Source organism: Calypte anna, chromosome 2 (genome assembly GCF_003957555.1).
Source record: "Calypte anna isolate BGI_N300 chromosome 2, bCalAnn1_v1.p, whole genome shotgun sequence".
NCBI classification, from domain to species: domain Eukaryota; kingdom Metazoa; phylum Chordata; class Aves; order Apodiformes; family Trochilidae; genus Calypte; species Calypte anna.
Window position 1 is genome coordinate 93,766,386 of NC_044245.1, and position 17,693 is coordinate 93,784,078.

At 34.5% G+C, this 17,693-nt stretch overlaps 1 protein-coding gene across 1 annotated transcript in view; it reads left to right on the top strand.

Annotated features, from left to right (window-relative positions):
- Positions 1-1,266, top strand: part of NETO1 (neuropilin and tolloid like 1) — a 66,628-nt gene extending 65,362 nt beyond the window's left edge. The window contains exon 11 of the mRNA XM_008505499.2: positions 1,068-1,266. The gene's annotated coding sequence lies outside the window, so the exon portion shown is untranslated. The remainder of the gene's footprint in view (positions 1-1,067) is intronic.
- The last annotated feature ends 16,427 nt before the right edge of the window (positions 1,267-17,693 follow it).

The window sequence follows — 17,693 nt, forward strand, 5'->3', positions numbered from 1 at the left end:
CTATTAATTCTATAGTCTTGACTGCACTATAATTATCACCTAGCAAAATATAATCCTAATTCCAAACACATTGTAAAAACAGGTGCTTTGCATGGCTCTGGTGTTTTGTTTTGGTTTTGTTTTTTTATGAAAATAAAATTTAAAGCCCAAGCATGTGAAACAACATTTAAAACTTGGCAGTCTATCCCAGGACAGGGAGATATAGAACAATCTTTTTTTTTTTTTTCAGTCAGTTTTATTCATTTAACCTCGTGAAGTGTTGAAGAAGGGTATGTGGTAATAGTGATAAATTTAGAGATTCTGTAACACTAATGTTAATGTTTGCAAATTAAACTTCCTTCTTTGAGTGTTTCCCAGGCATTTGATTTTTTATGATGTTATTAAAAATCTCAATCAACATAATATCCGATTTTTATGACAAAGTTATAGATAGCCATTAGTCTGACAAATTATATATTTATATGTGTGTACATATATATATATATAAACATAGATATGTGAATAAACATGTTTATGTGTATATATGTATACAGCAATTTCACTAGGAAATAATCCATTAATGCTTTTATTACTTCTAGATAGTTTAAGTAACTGTTTATCTGTATTTTTCCTCATAGAGAACATATTTTAACATCACCTTGCTTTCAAACAACTGTTCATGCAGTCATGCAAACTCAAAGGAAATGTCCATGGTGAATTATTTCATCTGTCTGAAAGAGAGTGGAAATGTTTCTAGTTTTATTTCATTGCCTTTATCCCAACCTAAGAAGTACAGGCATATCTCACTTCCTTAGTAAGATATTCCCATTGCACAATTATATGTTTCTTTTGTAATTTTGTTTGCCAGCCACAAAGTGCTCCTTAGTTTTAAATACATTTGGAGATTTGCTGCCAACTCGAGGAAGAAATAAGCTCCTAAATGAAACTCTCCCCTTTTTTTTTATTTTAAATCTTGATTTCATTTTCAGTTATATTCATATGTCTGTAATTTAATTGTTTGTTGTGTGATGTGTGGAGGAAGATTTACATTGAACTTTTGTTATATCTACGTTGTTTTCATTATATAGACTGCTTGAGAATAGTGCGCTCCTGGGTGATTTTGAACATGCTACAATGAAATGTGAAACAATCGTCCTTGGAAACACCAGCTTGAGGTTTTATGGACTCTCTGCCCAGCTATTCTCATATCATGCAAAATTCAGCTAACAGTGTTGAGTAATATTACTAGAAGGCAATAAGACTTTGGTTACTATCTTTATCGGTCATCTCTCTTTTTCTTTTTCTCTCTTCTTTCTGTTGCAAGTTAAATTCCCAATTTCAGGAACAATTTACTGAAATCAGGTATTTAGCCATTCATGATCACTTTCAATAGAAATGTTTGTTGGATAAGCATCTAGCAATATGACTGGATTTGACACTGAGAAAATAATCTGCATGTATGTTACTGAATATTTGAGTTGGCAAGTACCCGTTTATTAGATGCATTGTAAAAAGCATGCATTCACAATTATTGCTGTTACTGTTCCATTTCTGTGTCATATGCTTGCTACTTGTAACTTTTTATATAAAGGTACATAAACCTATGTATAATAATTTCTTACCTTGAGTTTAATGGCAATGTTTTCTTTTAACGAATCTAAAAATCTCATGAAATTTGGGAGATTAAGCTCAAAATGTAGCTTTTAGGAACCTGAAGCCCAGATACATCAGAAAATCCACTGTTTCTCATCCTTCACTTATTGAAAAGCAAAATGCATTAAGTTCTCGTGTTTTAAATGAATTCATAATACACAAGAGTTGATCGTCAACTTTAGTTAAAAGGTTTGTGATGGCCTTTGTGTTCATTTCTTTACTTTTAACTAATTTACTTCCATGGCAATTGATAGGAAGTTTGCTTCAGTGAAGCAGAGTTGCAGATTTTTATGTTATCTGAATGTTATGGCTAGGCTCCAGTATCAGAGATACAAATACAAACCACTTCCTTGTGTAAGATACTATTATATTCATAATTCCAGCTATAAACATTAGTAGCCTATAAAAATCAAACCTGAGAGGTTAGTAATTAAGGAATTATTATAAGGTGAAAAGCCACAATTATGTAAAGTTGAAAACCTCATTTAAGAGCTTAATAACCAAGCATAAAGTAAATTTCATTACTTATTTGAAGTGCTGTCTTTCAAATTTTGTTCTGAAATAAATCCCACTTCCTTCTGAAACATATTATGTCATTCATAGTTGTTACATTTTTATACATATACTTGTATAAAAATTTTGCTAGTTTTATTGAAAAAGTGGGAAGCATTCCATGGATCTTCCCAAAGTATAAATAGACAAGAAAAGAAAAACACTGAAAGACTGACACAAAAAAAAAAAAAAAAAGAAAAAGAAAAAGAAAAAAATGTGATCTATATTAGGTATTTAAATTTATAGTATACGATTTACATAATTAAAATATACATGCAATCTGATTTCTACACAGCAATTTCTACAAGTATGATTTTGGAACTACATGAAAAGAAGGATTTTGAGTATTTTGCCTCTATTTTTTTACACTATATTTAAAATGTATTTTATGTAGTTTGGTTGCAGCTTAATTTCTTTGTAAGCACTTATTGGCTGCAAAAATACAGTTCTCCATCCTCTGCAGTCAGTGAGAGTCATTGAGTCATCTCTAAGTTGCATGTATTCCAACATGAACTAATAATTCATGGCCAGATCAGTACCTTTTTCTAAGTCCCTATGCTTTGTTGCATTTTTTCTTTAATCTTTTCAAGTCCTGTCTCATGATCCTTTCTTAAGTATATTATGTTAAGATTTTTACCACATCCATGTTTAAGATGGATGCATCCACTATAAAATCAAGGAATAACAAAGTCTTGCAGAAAGAAATGTGTATGCAGGCACACACATTTATGTATATTTATAAATTTTTGCTAATGGAGACAGTGTATAAATAAATATATAAGGAGAAATCTAGATATGTGAATTTAGCTTTGAATGAACGACATTGGTCACCTAGAAAAATGCTGAAGCCTTGTATTTAAGTGCCTAAATCCCACTCAAATATAGTCCTGGTTTAGTCTCTCCTAGAAAAGCACACAACGAAATCCATTTAATGATTTTTTTCAGTGAAGTGCTGGCTGAGAAAACTTAACTGGAGAAGACATAGGTATTAATAATTATGTTGCCTGTACATTCTTGTCTTCTTAAAAAAAAAAAAAATAGCTGCATCAGGAAAAACTATTGAAAAACAAAAAAACCTGTGTAAACAGAGCAGGTCAGGCAAAGGAAGAATGGCAATTCTCATTTGAACTTGGAAACCCATTTAGAAACATCTTTATTAGCTAGATGAGCCCTGCATAAACACGATTATAAGTGACAAAATATGTGTATACTAGGGTAAAAGAATAGAATTATAAAATTATGTATTAAAAATAATAAATAAATTAAAAAATAAAGTATTATGATTGAAACATTTAATTTTAAGCAATCATGTACTGTAAATGGTCAGTGTAAGTAATAGCCTAGTCCACTATACAGCCAACAGTAAATATAACTTTTGTTTGGTTACAAATAATAAATAATAGGATATTTAATATGATAAATAAAATGGAAAATATTAAAATAAAAGGGATTGTTGCTGGAAGTAAACAGTTTGCTTTTCATATGAGTATTTTTCATTGTTGTGGAACCAATTTTTAAAAGAAATTTAAGCAAGTTAGTTCAAAGATAAGCAAGCTAGTTCAAACAAGCCCATATTCACAAAAGTTGAATTAGTTTTAAGGAGAATACTCAAAATTGGTATTTGAATACACCCTAGTGTGTTCAAATGAAATTTAATGTATTCTATTAAGCCTTTTCCATTTTATGGAAATTAATGCAGCTACCTGGATTCTTTAAAAAACTTCATAAACTACTGTGAAGTGGCCGAGCTGGTAGTGTTAGCTTCACACATTCTTTCTCATGTTTGCCTTAAGCTAAAACTAAGAATGGTAGCTACTAGACCATTTTAGTTTAACTACTGCAATGTGTGTGGTGTAAAGCTGTGCTGACAGTATGCTTATTTCTTACGTATTTTTTTAAAGATGAGTTTTTGTTATCATGGTGCATTGTCATACTGATCATAGTTTTTTGGGTTTGGTTTTTTTTTTTTCCTTTGTCCCATGGGTCTAGTGCTGCATATATGTGTATATATATTTTTTTTTTTTTCTTTATAAATAATAGAGTGAACACCCACTCCCAACAGTTTCCTCTGCACCAGGAAACAGAGCCATTTTTTGTAAAGTCTTCTCAGCAGCATCATTAAAAAAATCTCGGGAAGTCCATTTTACACACCATCCCAGTGTAAAAGCTATCTTCCCAATTATAAAGGCAGCTTAAAAAACGAACAAACAAACAAAGGTCTCTGAGAAATATTAATACTTTATCCCTCCATTTTTCCTTTGTTTTTATACTGGAGAGATTCTCTTGAACCTCTCCAGCAATACAACCTATAGGGGTGAATAAGGGAAATCAGAAAGGTGTCCTGCTCAAAAGAAATTGCTAACATCAAAAGCAGAAAAGGAAAAGAAACAGGAAAAGGTGTGCTTATTAGAAGAGTATGAAGGAATGTTGCTTATACCCATTTACAAATTTATGGACACATTTAGGACGGATAAATTCATTAGCCACCAAATAAAAGTGTTTTGCTCGTGTCCAACTCCAAAAAATAGCTGTAATACCTGTGCTTTATAGAAAAGTCCTGCAAACGATGCCTTTTGTGTTTTCTTGTCTTTTACTTTGTGTGCACTCTCCCTGCTGCCACAAGGATATTTCAGCTTAGGGAGCACAGTCATAAAAAGGACAACCTTGCACTATTCAAAACTTCTAAGCACAGAAGTCTGTATTTGATCTGGAAGTCTCTTATCTCCTCACTCCTGACTCTACATTTGATGTGAAGTCCTGGACTCATGGCTCCACTGCTCTAACCCATCATTACCTTAGCATCATTTCTCTGCACTCTTTGATGATCATTTTACATCTTTATCACTTCTGCCTTTCATTTCTGTCCACAATGGGTTTAGTTCTGTTCCTTTCTCTCCTCCAAATTAATTGAAAATGCTGAAATCTTATCAGCTCACTGACCTTGTGTTACCCTTGAATCCACCTGGCTCTTTCTATCTATCTCTGCAGAGCTATCTTAACCTTACCTTGCCTATAAAAAGCAAAATGAAAACATTTGATTGCAACATATCTGAATTGCCTTTTATTTATGCAACAGAACAAAAGCTATGAAGAAGTATTAGGATTCACTGGAGTACAGGATTATTAGGGACACTGGATTAATATTTTAATGACTGTGTATCAGTGTTGTCTGGGTTGTTTATGTCTGGGTTGTCGTGCCTGCTCCTGCTGTAGTCACACCTGCATTTGCCACAAAGAAAAAGTCACCTCCACCCAGTTTCTTCTCCCAGTGGTACTTGCACCATCGTCCAAACAAGTTTTGCTTCAAGCACTTCTGTTTTTTCCTGTGCTGCATTTGTATTAGTATGTCCCTCCACACAACATCAATCACTGTCCTAGACACCTCTATGTGCCTATCAAAACACATTTGAGCTGCAGAGCCTGGCAAACACCTGCCAGTGATGTGGCAGAGCTATCATAAGCAAGGTGAGAACAACAGCTACCAGGAGCTACCTTCAAGCCATAAACCATAGCTAGGATAGACAATCTCAGCAGCCTATGATAAATAAACAGGAGGAAGATTGCTCAGGTTTCCTTACAGAAGTAACAGGCCTGAGCAACACCATGCAGCAGTATTACATCTCTGCATTCTCAGATAAGGGAAGACTGAAGTGCATCTCTTCATTATCCCAGGGTGCAGGATACCACGACTGTGAGTATTGATTCTGTTCAGGGCTCTGCAAGGGCTTGGCTGTTTTCATGAGTGTAGGCAGATGAGGGCTTCCTGGGCCCAGAGGGGCAGTTCTGTGCTGCCACACGCAGGTGACAGCTCTGCAATATCTACTTAGACCTGTAAGTTTGCAATTCTTCAGTCTGTCCTCAGCTGCAATAAGTAAATGCACCCAACTATTTCTAAATTGGTGGCTTCATTAGAAAGTGATAACTTGGCATTAAATTTAGCTGGAAGTGAGAAGCACTAGTGCCACTGTTACAGTCATTATAAATAAATAAATAAGTAAACAAAAACTAAAAAAAAAAAATAAAATCAGGGGCTTTTGCACAGATCCTAGTTACATATATATGGCTAAACAAACCATTCAACTCCATCAGCTTCACCAGTAAATGAAAATTCCTACTATCTGATGTTTTGCTAATAATATTGCAGAACCTGATTCATGTTCTATTCACAGCATTGCTCCAGATCTTGTTTTTTTCAGAGTTCAGTGAAAATTTTAACTAGAAAAAAATCAATTTGTTGAAAGCAAAGGACTTTCACTTTGCTGAAGAACGGAATACAATTCACATTGGGGAAGAACTTCATCTCTTGCTTAGTGCTGGAGGAGTTTTCAAAGCAGTGAAAGGCTCATTCCCTTTTTGTGACAAATCTGATTCAAATCAAACTTTACTTACTCATGTATGTAAGAAAAGAGAACATGATAAATTTAAAATAAGCACATTTCCCCAATGATCAATGCAGCAATAATAATTTTAACAATAGTTACAATAGTAACAGCTAAGCACTTAGTTACTATGCAAATGCAATGCTAACCTCTGTTTTTGTAACAAATTCCATATTATCATGACATGGAGTCCAACTGAGCAATATGGAAGATTTTAATATTTGTATACCTATATATATATTTATATTTTTCATACCAGTTTAAGATTTTAAGTCGAACATTTAGGTATCTGTAACAAGGAACTGATCTTCCTTATTTTGGGACAGACATTTTAAATTCAACTGATTTTTCTGAGCAGGAAAAATTACTGTCTTGTTTTGGTTTTTTCCAAGGCTGAGTTCCTGCATTTTGAGTTTTCCTTGCCAAATGGAAGAAATTTTTAATTCCATTTCAACTTTATCATTCCCTTATTGTACTGACTGTTTTGGTGTAGAAAACACTATTGGGTGGTTTTGTTTCACGTTCTGTGCACATCTGGCACCTCTTTAGTAATGAAAGAGTACATTACAGCTTTGCCTGCAGGAGGAATTTCTTTAACTGTTAGATAAAAGTTGCATGGGAAAGATCCAGGCTCAGAGACTTGTGCTAATGTTTGAGAGCAAATTTGGTGACATAAAGTCTTATCAACTTTTAGTGTGTTGGTGGGAAGTCTACACCAATATAGGAAAATACTGACTATCAGTTAGCTAGTAACAATTCCAATTAGACAATCATAGAATTAGACAATCATAAAATCATAAAATGGTTTTGGTTAGAAGGGACCTTCAAGATCATCTGGTTTCAAACCCCCTGTATGCGCAAGCATACCTGCCACTAGGCCAGGTTGCCCAAAGCCCCACATTAATGAATAACTTCTCCTCCATGTGCCTATTAAAACATATTTGAGCTGCACAGCCTGGCAAACACTTGCCAGTGGTGTGGCAGAGCTATTATCAGCAAACTAAGAACATCAGCTATTAAATACTAATAAGTCATTAGAAATAGCAGGGCATCTCTGATTGTAAATATCACCATCACATTGGTGAATGGAAAAGAGAATGTTATGGAAAAGTTCAGTTTATGGAAGAAGGAAACAAACCTAATGCAATATTTTCATTACATATGCTAAAATTTTCAGGTCTGGGATTCTTCTTAAATTCATCTAGATTCTTGGGTTTACCCCTCCCCCTTTTGTAAAACAAACTGTGTTCCATACATGTTTATTGGATAAATTACTCTTTTGCAATTCAGTAGCTTATTTTGGGAAGAACTCATGAGGAAAAAATATTTGCTCTGATAACAGTTACAGCTTTTTTTTTTTTTTAAAAAGGCTACCAGATGTCAGAGTTCAGTTGATTCACCTAATGTGTTTCTGGGAAATTGTATCAAAGATGCATAAAAATAAAAATAGGAAAGTACTCTGGAAGCTATCCATGATTTCAGTTCTCTAAGATTTTATTATTCAACTGGCTTTGATCAAAAGGGAAATCTCAACAGGCATACACTTTTTATGGAAAGCTCAGCAGGGACATAAACTTTATGTAGCATAAATTTTTAAACACGCATCTATCTGGAGTATATGGATAAGAGGAACATTTAGGAACTTTTTAATGGTTTGAGAAAATCAGTGTTTCTTCTATCTCAGAATTAGTCAGACTTTGCACAGGCTTCTTTCTTTAGAATCTGTTCAACCTGATGGACAAAACATTTAAATAGGAGGTATAAAATACAACCTTTAAGATGCAATAAAAGATGATCATAGTAGTGAAAGAGCTTAGAAGTGTGGTGTGTGATTCTAAAACTAGTAGATACTACCCTGAAATACTGCTAAAGTTAACATCTCCCTTTGGTTTCCCTATGGTAAGGCATATGGTTACAAGATGATACATGCCAAGAGGGTAATATCCAATGAAATCTCTAGGCAGCTTCTTTACATACCGAGTCTTTTGAGTCATACCTAAAGCAAGATCTTGTTATCCATTTTGGGAAGATGGGCTCACCATTCTCTGTTGCTGATGGCACTAAATGAATTGATTATTCAGGGGTAAAGCTCTTCATGACAAACATGTTACCATTTTTGTTAGCATTTTAAATTTTACCTCCAGCTTTGATGGTGATAACAAAAGTCAGTAGGTGATGGAGAAATTGGTGTAGTTAAGCCTTAACTATATGTCTATATTGTTTGTATCTGTCTTTATATTTTAGCAATCAAAGTAGATGTAGCAGGATAGTTAATTTAATTTAAAATATGTTATAACACTCCACTTGGGTTTTCCTTAGCATTTGTGAGGCATGTTTATTGATAAAAACCTATTTGAAGTATTTCTTGCTGAATGTCGTGGTTTAAACAATAATTATCTTTAGCATGGAGCTCTGAAGATCTTAATTTTGTATTGTTCTCTTTCCCTAAATTTACTACTATTTTAAAGCTTTCCAAGTCTCTAAGAAACTATCATCCAGTTTGGAGCTGAGTTTTGTCGGTGATGAGTACCAGCCATGTCAGAAGAAAGAAGAAAATCTTCATCTGAAGACTGCTAAGATAACTTCTAAATGTGAAGAACAAATTGAGTTCTATAGCCACATGGATCCTTCTACTGTTAGGGGAGATAAACATCTAAAATTCCAACTAGCTAGGTTCATGCCATATTTATATTGTTGCCATGTGAAAGCAGTCCTTATTTTCATAAGTTTCAAAATACATAAAAGAGAAAGTGGAAAGTAGAGGAGGCTGTTAAGAAAAATAACATCCAAAACCACAGGTAAGTAAATAAATGATTGTACACTTGTGCATAAAATTACTATACTGCGTATCATGAGTGGAACCCCTTCTGTTTTGGACAATTTGCAAATCCTGTAATGAGTTTATGTGTTTGTTTTTAGCCGTGGACCAGGCATTGTTTGCTAACATTTTAGTTATCTTTGCTTTATCTAGTTCTAAGACTTATGAACTCTCTACATTCATAAATACTTTTAAATACTGTTAGGAAGACAGCTCCAACACCTTCCTCTGCTCTATGTATTTTATAGATCATTTCAAAACAGGAATTACGTTATGGAACTCCTATTGACCCTAGCAAAACATCTCATAGCTATGGCATCTAGCCAGGACTGTAATCATAGTGCATTGTTTGAAGAGGAAAAATGCAACAACGTAATGTCACATTCAAGGACTCAATCTACCAAACCCAGGAAAAGGAACTTTTAGTGAAAAGGCAGAGCAGACTTATTTCTGAGGAGCTTGAATTTGTCCTTTTTCATATGCTGATGTCTAAAATGGTAACAAACACTGTGAAGGACAAAGGGAGAACAAAAGCATAATCCAGATTTTTTTTCTTTCATGAAACTAGTCTCTACATCTGCTGTTTGAGTGATGTATTTTTGGGGGGAGAATTCTGTGCTGATACAGGCTTAGAACATATTATGTAATGCTGATGTTCCCCCACACTTGTTATTGAAGTTTCATAGAATTCATAAATCCAATAAACATGCCATGAGAATATTTCAGCATTTTGCCTGTACTGTCTTTGACAGGAAATAGATGCCAGATTGAAAATTTGTAGGAAGCTCAAATTTGAACAACTATCACAAATCCATCCCCTCTCAGTCATGCATATAGTGGAGTTTAACACAGAGTAATTTGTAAAAATGTAGTGCATATGCTGTTTTATGCAATCAGTTTTCTAATGTGACATGCTTTCCATCACTTGATATGCATATCTCCCAGGTACGTGGATACTCCATTATGAACACAAGAGTTTATGTGTCCCCAGAGAGCAATAAGCAGTCATCAGATTGCTGGAAACTGCAAATATGCCCAAGGTAATGCTGCAAGTATTTGGACTGATATTGCATAAAGCATTTGGACAGAGAAATAGAAAAGAAGGTTTTAATTCATTTCCAGAACATTTAATGCTTGGCATTACAAAATGTCTTTCAATTGCTCTGATGATGAACATAAATTAAGAAGATTTATCAGTTTGCCTTCTGGAGATGCTGGTACTTTTATTCTGGGGTAGAAAAGATGTAACTAAAACATCCTGGTGCTTAGAAAACATCTGTTCTAAAAGATTCATTACTAAAGAAACTCCACATTTACTTTATTTGTATTATTGTTCTAATGCCTTTCAATCAGTCTTAATGAATGTTATAATGAATGTTTGTCAGTCAAAGGTACTCTGTGTCTTAAAATTGAATCTTGCTTCAGGAACATCATGTAAGTCTGGACCCTTACTGGGATAAATATAGAAGGAGCCAAAGTGAACAATGTGGCATTTCCCAAAACCAGTGCCACTGTGATGAAAGCAGGGAAGGAAACAGCCTTGTCTGATAAACTTCTAGAGGTTTGTCAGATTCCTTAACCCTGTTGTACATCAGAAACCAAAGCACCATAAATAGTTTCTCTTCAGTAAAAGCACTTTCTTTGCTGCTGTCAAAAGAATAGGACAGGTAGATTCAATTTTTTCTGACACTTCTAATTTATTGCTAGGTGACTGTTCAACAGTATTAGTTTTAGAATTAAAATGAATTGATTTTTGGTTCTGAAACCGGTCTGGGAGGTTTCAAGTTTAGTCTCCCATATGAAAGAAAAGGGACTACCAACTGGGCCAAGGAACTGGACTCATCTTCATTTCTCTCCCTTCACTTTCCGTCTTGTTTTAATAAATAATAGTCTTTAAATAGCAAAGCACTATCTGTCATGAGAGTGACTGAACAGAGAAATGTTCAAAACCAACTAGAGTGTTGCACTTGCAGGTGATTAATTTTAGAATATTTCATTATTTCTAATAAGTAACTTAAATTTACATCTTTAGATAACACTATTTGAAATGTTCCAATTGAAGAGAGGCTCTGATCATCTGTCTTTCCATGTTGCAGTTTTATTTCAGTAGAATTTGGAAGCTCCTGCTTCTTAGGGCTAGAAGAAAACCCCTAAAGAAGAGGGACTGCTCCCCAACATATGCCTTTGGTAGCCTTCCTCCCAGCCCAGTCACTGTTACAGATAACCAAGGTTGAAGAGATGGCATCAACCAGTAAAACCTGGAGGAATGAGACCCTGAGGTGGCATTGCCTTTTTCTAATCTGTCATTGCTGATTTTCACGAGTAACATCTGATAAGTCATTTTGCATCCAGTAAAAGGGAGTGGAGGTTTTTCCTTATGTGAACTTGGACCTTATGTGAACTTGCAGGAAGTGTTGTTTGGGAGAGGGAACTGTTAAGCACAAGTGAATGTGGCTTTTTCCCTCAACTAATTCTGTATGCTTTTTTTTAGAGTAATTTTCAACATTATTGCGATTAAATAGGTCTACCCTGTCATCAAGGTGTTTAGGCACCTCAGAGTTTTGTGCAGGACAGATTCTAGATGTGTCAGTGGGGCATTCAGTTTCTACCATAAAGTTCAGTGTCCAACATTGTTATTTCAGTGAAGTCATAGTCAAAGTTACCTTCTCCATAAGAAGTTACTTCCTTCATGAGTATATATTTCTTTTGATCCAGGTCAAAACAAACTCAATTACCTCTGTCTGTGAGAAATTTCAATAATTCTTTATTATTTCTTTCTGCTAGAATTGGAAGATAAAGAGAAGAATGTAACATATTTTATCTGAAGTCAGTTCCTAATTCAATTAGAGCTTCATCTTGGCCCCATTGAACTCACTGGGCTTTTTGCCACTGGCTTTAATAAGGTTACAATCAGACTCATAGCAGTCTCAGTTCCTTATTTCTTCCAGATAACCAATTAAAATATTAAATATCTCAGTGTGAATGTTTCCTTCTCCTCTACCTGTCCATTGATATTGTGTTATGGCTTTTTCTTCTGTCCTTCATTAAGCTTTAATCAAGAGTTCCTTTGTGTGTAGGTAAAGGGAGGCTGTTCTATTTTAAAACTTTTCAGAATATGCTTCAGTTCTGATAGTTTCCAAAGACGGAAAAATATGAATGTATTTTTTTTCTTGTGGGAGCCTAATCTAGCAAATGTGTTTGCCTGAGGATGAATCAGGAAATGAGATGACAAACAAGGGATATGAGAGCAAGTATGTACTCTATCTACAATTCTAATTAAAAGAAAAAAATAATGCATTTGATTAATAAGAATTCTGGCTCTCATCAAGGCTCTCCAGAGAAAATAAAACTCCATTGTAAAAACAAGATTAATATTACTGATACTTGGTTTCATTTCTGAAGCCTCATTGCATTCTTATCCATTCATTCTTCTTTTAAAACCTTTCAGATCTATCCTTACTATTTTACATCAGTGATAACTAAAACTAATGCCTTTTGATCCAGTTCACAACATTGGTTGCTATGACTTACAATACAGGTGAAAAGAATTTCATACCAGGGACTACAGATTCGGATAAGAGCATGAAGGAAGATATGTGGGCAAAGCAACACCTCTGAGAACATAGTTGAATGCTGGTATATCCTTCCATAGAGATGGAATGTATATACTTAACTAATGGAGAGAAGAAGGGAAGGAAAAAGGGAAAACCAAGATTTAATCTGATTTTCATTCAGATTTGTTCACCATGAACTTCATGCAAGGCAGTATATGTACCGGTAGTGGTACTATTGAATGAAAGCCCTGCTTTCAGGTACATGAAAATCATAACTTTGGTCTAAGTGAAGATTTTGCACCACAGTTACTGATGCAGGCCTTGTGTGAAAGGCCAGAATATTACCATCTATCTCTTTTCTGTGCAGGTACCCACAGCATGTTGGTATATGCAAGATGGTAGCTGAAGACTTTTGTATACCATCTGAAATTTATGAGAAATTAAATTTTTACTTGGGCTTAATAACTGTATAGTCTAGGGTGTTAGAAGCATGATAGTGATTGCCAACCCTAGTAAAAATTAATCTGTTGACTGCTTACAAGGTTTTCTAATGATGAAACTGGCTTGTGAATTCATCTTGGCCTTGTTTATTGATTTCTCTATGTCTCTAGGAAACATTAGACTAGTTTCTGTCTCAGATGTATATTGAGAGACTTAGGGGTACTGAAATAAAATCTATTTAATATATATATATATCTTTTGTTGAGTTTTTTTATTTTAAAGCTGCTTTAAACAATGTATTGGATGTCATCATGGCAGGAAGTTCTCCCTCAGATGAAGGTGTTTGAGCATCCTCCTGAGAGCTTTAAGTTTCTTGCTGTAAATTTTGTAAGGGCAAGAATGAATTTTTCTCAATACAGCATTGTGCTGTGAAATCCTCCCAAGCAAAGCATTTTATCTTGACTAACACTTTTTCCTTCTGTCTGAAAATCAATGGGTAATATTTTCTATGTGCTGTACATCCTGGACAACTTCCAGGGTTTGAATTTTGGCCAGTGCCACTGAAATACTGTAGAGGCAGAAACTTAACATCTTTAGTTAAATGAAAAAGGAGCCATAGGTCAAGATGTTATTTGTAATCTAATGATGCAAGCTCATTTTAGTAGCCAAGCTATATATGCCTCAAGCAAGCAGTTGCTAAACCTTCCTTACAGAGCTTTGATGTCTATTGATCTTGCTGGTTACAACAATTTCTTTCACCTGGAAAGTGATAAATGCAGGTCCCTGGATAATTTGAAAACCACATCAAAGCAAATTAATACATTTTATCTAAACAAACACTTGCGAAACTTTATCTTATCTATATTAGGTTCAGCCAACAGCATATAAACTGCATGACTTTTTTTTTTTTTTTGCCCGACCATGTGGTGGGAGGCTTTCATTCTGCCCATCAAGTTTAAGAGACTACTGTTTGAATCAAACACATCTGACTAGGTATCAATTAAAACAAGAATGAAGGGATGGAGAAAATATACTGTCAAACAGAAAATAGGCCATGTACTTCATTTGTTCAATAGGCTTGCATCTGGGTTATCTTTTGTGTTACTAAATACTATATTCTATTCTGAAGTAATGTATCTGCACAGAACCTGTTAGATAAAGGAGAAAAAGAAACAAATGTAACACCCATTTATCTCAAATCAGAGGTTCCTTGATGCCACTCGTGAGCGTGTGTTTTAGAAGTGACTAAAGTTATGCTGCAGGCCAGGCAGATTTTTGTTTGCCAGAAACTGGTAAGCTTTGTAAAAAGATGTAAGTTTATATGACAGCAAAACAAGATTTTTTTTTTTCAACCATTAAAAGAAAGCTATCCAGACCACATCATTTTATTATAATATTCTATTTTTTTAAAGAAAACTAAATTAGTCTGAGTTGGTTCATACCATTGTCTGTATTTTGGAAGAGTCTTTGAATGAGCAAGTTTGTACATGCACATATGCAAAATAAATCTATTTCTCTGGAAAATTGACATATTTTGATGTAGTGATTTAAGTTCTGCTTCTTTTATGTCGCAAATTAATTACTATAAATGTTATCAACAGGTATTTGAGTTGCTTACAGGTAAATCTGAATGGTCAAACAGTATTGCAGAAATGGCTCTGCTAGAATATCTGAAGTAAAAGTGAAAGCAAAACCAGTTTTTCAACTCAAAATATCTTAAACTGATCTATTTTGCTTGCCTAGTGGGAGAATGGTGATATGTGACAAGCATTTATAGATCAATAGATCTGCTGATCTGTTCATATGATCAGCAGAAATTATTGAAATTATGGCAACCTTACACTGTTGTGTTTGCGGCTTTTTTTTTCAGTACTAGAATATAACTTTAGATAGATCTCTATTATAAAGTGCATGGCAATATGGATATATATATATTTTAGTATAACAATTAGTAATCAATTACAACAAAGTATCCTTCAACTTTTGAGCCATTTTTGTGAGTATGAATAGCCAAGGTAAAATAATAATTATTGCTAATAGCAATTTAATGAAATGTGAGCAATAGATAACACAAGAGATCTGCAAGAATGGTTGATTTGTCCAGTGGCCTATAAGAAATCTGAATTTTAAACAGTAAAAGCACAACTATGTTTTTTTAATATTTTTATTTTTTATAAAAGGGATCACAATAGATATATTTTATATCTGATTTAATAACACTACAGTAATTCTAGCCATTTACTTTCTGTCTGTGAAAAATTGTAATAATATAACATTCGCAATTCACTTCTGCAAGTTCCAATAAATTAAAGGTGTTCTTAGTATTTGTAAAGTTAATATCTTTCTGACACTTGTCATTATCTATGAACTGATTGTGCTTTGTTCTGCAAACTGAGAAAACACCTTGAGAAATCTTGTATCTCACTTTGTCTGTTAGTTTTAAAAGAAATACAAGCAAAACCTTATACAGTTAACTGTGCTAAATTTGTACTGTTTAGTCAGACACTATATGGATCTCTCCAAAAGCATCAGCATGCATCTGCTTATTGATCAAATCAGAGCTACACTGTATTCCTGAAGAATGCAATGAACATTTATTTCTTTGGCTTCCCATATTCTTACCATTTTTTCATTAGAAGGCCTTGAGATTTTAACTGAGCTAGTGGAATTGAATATAAATTGCAACTGAAAATGCCCCAGTTAAGGTTTTCTTGCCATTCAAAAGGACCTCACCTTCACCTTTCAAATTTTGGTGGATGGCAATTGTCGCGATCCAACCTATTATTTTAATATTTTGTTTGAGGAAAACCAGCCACTGCTTCAGAGACGCGCAGAATTACAAAAAATAATAATGCTTAGTGATTTTAACAAGTTATAGGGATTTATTTTCAGGGAACATAAAACAGGGTATCACTGTAGGGTAAGGATAAGAGAACAGGTAAAGAGAGGAGATCGGGTTACCAAGTCCAGGCCGCTGCGGAGCTGTTCTCGGCTCTGCCTTCAGGGCTGGTTGCTCGTTGGCTCCTGGCTGCTTCTGGAGTTAGCTGCTGCGTCCAGGCCGATGGCTCGCTGGTTGCTGATAGCTGATCTGGTGGCTTGTCCGTCGCTTGCTTGCTCGCCGATTGCTTGCCTCCGCTTGGTTCTTTTTTTGTCGGGTTTTTATAATGGAAACGGGGAGAGGAAGGAGGGGGTCATCGTTTGCATATCTTGATGAAATTCACGGGTTTCCAGGAACAGACTTTTCCTTATCTATTTGTTAATTTCCCCATTGTTTAGGTAGGTGCCGGGGAGGTGGTCTGACCAGTTTTAGGTCTCAATAGGTGCTAACGAGGCATTCTTACAGGATTGGTGACAGGAAAGAATTTGCTCAAGAAACATTTGAAATTTTGAAAAGGTTTACATCAGCAATGTAAAGTGAAATTTTTCAGCTGACATTGCTGGGACCTTAGGTACTCCAGGCTACTTGAAAGACATCTTATTATTAATCCTCCATTAATGAAGAGATTTGACTTAGGGCATGATCCAGAGCTCATTGTAGTCAATGGGAGTATTTTTCCATTGACTTCAGTGGGGTTTGGATCAGGCCTTTTCTTCCTAAAACAGACTCCCAGAGAAGTCTTCTGTAAGTAAGTGGCATCCTTTCCTGAGACGAATGCTGAAGAAAATATTATACTTTGTTCATGAGTATGGTTACTGAATGTCTCCCTGCTCATGGGAAGCATCCAGTGTATCTTAAAAATAAACAACTAAAGTCTAAGCATTGCTGGTCGCATTCAGAACACTTGCTTTCTAGAAAGCAGGGATTTATCTTCATATAGTAAACTGGTAAATTATGACACGATGCAAATATATTTCGGAGTATTTCTCAGTTCCCAAGGCAAAGGGGAGAATTTAAGTTTAAAACTCCCAGAACTCCAGTTTGTGAGTCCTTCCAATTCAGAAAAAAAAAAAAAAATTAAAATTATATCACTAGATTCCTCTTTCTGTCACAAGGGTTCTAATGAAATCTAATAATATCAACTTAAAATCTCAGTTTTACTCTGAGGAGTGACCATTTTTTAAAATTTTTGTTTCCATAAAAAGGATCTAAATACGATACAAATTGAAAGAAACTGAAGGATTTAATTAAAAAGATCAAATGGAAGGAGGTTACACAATTTCTTTCTGTAGTTTTCATAAATATATTTAAAGATTTTTCCTAAATTGGTAGGTAAGTAGTAAAAAAATTTAAATCCTCCCCTACTTCTTAAAGCTATGGCTGTTCTGAGGAAAAATTTCTGTTTCAAGTCATTTAAATGCCTGAAATCCAGAATGCCT